The following is a 5103-nucleotide window of genomic DNA, read 5'->3' as shown; positions in this document are numbered from 1 at the left end:
TGAAATAGAGTTGAAAGTAGTATCGAAAATTCTAAGGAGCTTTAACAGAAGAGAATTCACATTTATCAAATTAAATTTGTGGTTGTTTTGACATTTAATTTCAAAAGATCTATGCGCAAATGTAGATAATTCTGATGCGCAAATTTCTGATCAAATAAAAAAATCTCATATCTGTATAAAGCGTTGCATATCATTTTTATCAAATTCATGTAGTAATATCCTGCCAGTAAAACAGAAAATAAAAGAGACAAGAATAAGGAAACTCAAGAGATAAAAAAAAAATAAAACCTGGAGTTATTTTTCTTTTCATTATCCTTGGCGGAAAAATAACTTTGTCTTACAGTTGAATTGTATTTTTTCTCTGGTTATATGCTAGCCTACGAATTGCTGAAATTAATGATACTAGCGATATAAGTTTTACGAGGTTACTTCATTGTGCAAGTTTATTACTGTTCTTGAAATGGAGAGTTATAAGGATTCAATGGGCAGTTTAAAGGAGCTTTTATAGACCTCGTTATACATTTTATTTTACACTTTAATCTTTTATGGCGGATTAAAAAAATTCTAAATTCTGATTATTATTTGCTTTTATTCGTTTTTTCAGATGCAGAGGGCGGTTTTTGTACTCTGTTGGCTGCCGCTCCTCAATCTATGCTGTGCCGTCAATCCAGGTACGTCTGATCAATATTTCGTTTTAAGGAATCTTTATTATGATATGGGAATGAAATAATCTTTTTAAATTTCTACAGACTAGATGGAGCTATAAGTTAAACATTCTTTTTAATCCATTTTTTTCTGGAAGAAATATCTCCTTTTAATTTGCTGGAAATCGAACCACAGAACTTCTTATTACCGGTAGGATGCTTTTACCAGTAAGTTACGAGAGGGATCAAGAGAAGAATCCTTTTTCAGAAATACACGCATTACTATCCTAGATGTTACATCTTAAATTTTCAAGGAATCTGTATTATCATCAGGGATAAACAGAATTGTTAAATGTCTTTACAGACTGGATGTAGCTATGAATGTAAAATTATTTTTAATTAAATTTGTCTGGAAAAAGTATCTTTTTTCACTCCGCAAGGAATAGAACAAAAAAAAATTCCGCTTTCCGGTCGGACGCTTTTCCCATTAAGCTACTTGAGAGATCCAAAGAATGTTCCTTTTTTAGAAACATACGTATTATGTTTCCCGGATTTACAAGTCAAATTTTGCAATAAAACTGTTTTATCATCAGAGAATAACAGAATTTTCGCACGTTTTTACAAACTAGAGATGGAGCTATAAGTTAAAAAATTTGTAATAAAATTTTTTTGTAAGTAAAGATCTTCTCCCTTCGTGCACCTGGGAATCGTAGCACAGAAATTCCGTTCTCCGGTTGGACGCTTTTCCCATTAGGCTACAAGAGAGATCGCCAGAATATTTCTTTTTTAGAAATATGCGCATTATAATTCCCGGTTTTACAAGTCAAATTTGTCAATAAATCTATATTATGATTAGCGAATAACAAAATGTCCTCATGTCTTTACAGACTAGTTGAAGCTAGGAATGAAAAAATTTTTTCTTGAATTTTTTTCTGAGAAATCACCTTATCATGCAGATAATAACAAATGTAGATAATTGTTCAAAGAATTTGTTTCTAAAATGAGCAATTACTTTTTATTTTGTTCGGTTTTTTTTTAGTTTAAAAACTTTTTTGTCATTAAATTGTTTTAGTTTATTGTGAATCAATTGACGAAACACTGTCAATTGGCATTAATACATTTTCACTGTATTAATTTTCGATAAACAATTCAACTAATTTCTAAACAATTGCTAAGCTATATGAAAAATTTTCTGGATGGTTGCTTCATTGATTCTAGGTATTTCGGACTAAATCCAATCACTTCTCGAAATGCATCACTTTTCTATAAAAAAATGTCTTGTTTTTGTTATTCAATAAAAGTAATAATAAACTCCCTTTAAAATTCACTAAGAGAGTTGCAAAAAAAGTATAGAAATTGAAGAAATATGTCTTTTACTTTGGTTTTCAAATGTAATAGAAAATACGTGTAAGGGCACTCCGTTTTTTATCAGGAATTAGAGTGGAAAGTACATTTTGTTTACTTTTTTGCAACAACTTTTCTATCCATTTTATATATATGTATTGACGCATCGCTTAAAGATTCATAATTTTATTCCACGATTCATATCTTTTTTTTATTATCTCAATATTTTCAGTAGAAAGTTAATTCTAATTGATTTAAAAGTCTACTTTTATATTTTGAGTTAAAAATTGGTTAATAATTTGATTAGAAAAGCATTCGTTCTTGTTAAAAATTCAACTGTTTTGTTAAGCTTTATTTTTTTCAAGATATGACGTTTAATGAAATTAAACATAAAATTTTTCTATTTAATTTTGAAAAAAGTTCAAAATTATCTTTAAAAAAAAGAAAATTTTTATTTTTTTTCAGACACTTAAGAAAGATGCAATAAAAATGAGATCCCCCAACCTATCGGCACTCAAACAGCACCCTTATCAGAGCAAGAAAATTTTTTCAAGAAGGAACAGCAACGAAACCACGATGCTCTCTTGATTCTCAGGTATGGTGGGGAGAGCATCGTCGTTTCGTTGCTGTTCCTGTTTAGTCAAATTTGTCTTGCCTTAATAAAAGTGGTTTATGGGTGTCGAAACGTTGGTGATTATTTTTTTACAAATATTTATTTAGTTTTTGATTTTGATTTGATAACACAATCCACCTTATAAATAATACCGGTCTTAATAGAGCTGTTCATCGTATTCTGAGCTCGGGCTCTACCCCCACTCCTGTGCTTTCCCTTACTTTCCCAAGGTTGGGATCCAACTTTCTCTATAATGGCAGGTGAAGGTTACGGATTGTCCATAAACTACGTTACCAATTTTTAGCAATTTTTGACCCCCCCCCCCTTCCTGTTACGAAATTATTGAACTTTCAACACAAAATGAAGAATTTTCTACACAATTCCGTTGAATTATCAAATGAAAAATATTAAATTTTTATTTAAAAATTTAATTTTATACCAAAAAAGGTAAATATTTAACAGAATACAAGAAATCTGATACCAAAAGTTGATTTTTCAAACAAACTATATTCATTTTCAACGAACAAACAAATGAACTTTCAACAAAATAGTTCGATTTTAACAAGGAATTTAATTTTTACTTGAAAGATGACCATTGTCGAACAACACCCAAATAGGTATATTTTCATTTACCAAAGCAATTTTTAAATAAAAAAAAAGGATATTAAAAAATATATATAAATTTCCAACTGAAAAGATTATCTTTTTACTCAAATTTAGAATCGTCAAACATAAAATGAATTTTTCTAGAAGTAGTTGAACTTGAAAACTTAGTTGTTAAATTTTCAACCAAAAAGATAAATGTTTAAAAAAGAAATGAATTTTTTTTTTGCTTTCAATTAAAATGTTTAACTTTAAAATGTAGTTTTTAATTATTAACCGAAAGAAAACACTTGTTTTGAACATTTCGTTACCAAACAGTAGAATTTAAAAAAAAAAGTTTAATTTTCTACAGAGAAGAAACGAATTTTTTAACAAAACTCAAGAATTCTGTAGAAAAAAATTAAGGTTTCAATTTTAAAATATATTTTTTGAAACCAAAAGATTAATTTACTACGAAAAAAGAAAAATTTTGAAAAAAACTAAAGAACTCTTAACCAAAAAGTTAGATTTTCAAAAAGAAAAAATTTCTTTTTAGTTTTTAAGAAAGTATTTCAACTTTAAAATCTTGTTTGATTTTCAACCGAAAAAACTAATTTTTAACTAAATTTGAGAATTCTTTGCAAATAAGTTAAATTTTTCACAATAAAGGATGAATTTCTTAACAAAAAGTATAATATCCTACAGAAAAATAGTTAAATTTTTAAAAAGAAAAGAAATTTTTTTTTTGTTTTTAAGAAAGTCGTTCCGAAATTCGTGCACTATTCCAGTTGCGGCACTATTCAGAGGGTGGAATTTAATAAAAATAAAACAGAAGGAAGGGGATTTTTTGTTTGCCTTCTCATTTTTCTTTCCTCTTTTTTATTTTTAACAAAAAAAAAATTATTTTTCTTCTTTACGAAAATTTTTATATTTTCTTAACTTGCAATAGAAATATTTTATGGTGGTTGTATAAATATGGTCGTTGGATTCTTGATTTTAGTTTCAAGAATTTTGAAAATAAACTTGATAATTGAATTTTCAATAGGATTAATTTTGATTTTAATCTAATTTAAATTTTTTAAATGTTAATCAACTTTTCTAAAAATGAATCATATGGGCTATAAGGTATTTGTCATTATTAAATAAAAAGTATTATTTACAACATAAGCATAAAAAATTGATCGAATCCCTCTTTTACGTTGGACTTGTATGCTACAAACGTCTTTTAAATAGCCACAAATCACGATTAGAGAGACTGTTCAAAGTCCTAGGGGTTCACTGAAGTAAAATAGTGAATTTATTACAGTGCGAGCGTGCATAGCTTCGTCAGATAAGCGTTCTGTTGCAAGATTACCTGCTTTTTTTAAAGTCACGAATAACAAGAATATACAGGTGGTTGCGATTCCACGGTACTCAATTATGTCATATCATATGTATCTGACGGGCTGGTCTACCATTGTAATTTTGATAACGTAGCGCCACGCTAAACCGACGGACAAGTTAAAAATTAAAAAAAAAAGAAAAAACCAAGTGAAGCGTTGGTAAAGTGCATTTGTAAATGACAAACAAAATAATAAAAATACATTTAGTGCATTTCTGTTTCTGTGTTTTTTTTTAATATTCGCTAAAACACAGCGAGGCGAAATTTCAAATGCTTTCCACGAAATATTCCTGTTTTATTTGTAGGTAGGAATATTCTCTATTTGTCGTATTGATCAGTGACACTTTTTTAAGGTGCATGCAGAAAACGAAAAAGTCGATGGAGGAATAAATTTAAAAAGTTTAAATGAGTTAAAATCTTTCTAACAAAGTTGAATAAAAAGTATAGAAATAAAATATAGCTAAACATATAAAAAACTTAATTTTTTATTTCTAAATTCAATTTTAAAATCATTTTTTATTTTTTTGAAATTTATTTAC

This window comes from Belonocnema kinseyi, chromosome 4, assembly GCF_010883055.1.
Source record: "Belonocnema kinseyi isolate 2016_QV_RU_SX_M_011 chromosome 4, B_treatae_v1, whole genome shotgun sequence".
Taxonomy (NCBI): Eukaryota; Metazoa; Arthropoda; class Insecta; order Hymenoptera; family Cynipidae; genus Belonocnema; species Belonocnema kinseyi.
The sequence above is the reverse complement of the archived record's forward strand: the minus strand, read 5'-3'. Positions refer to the sequence as shown.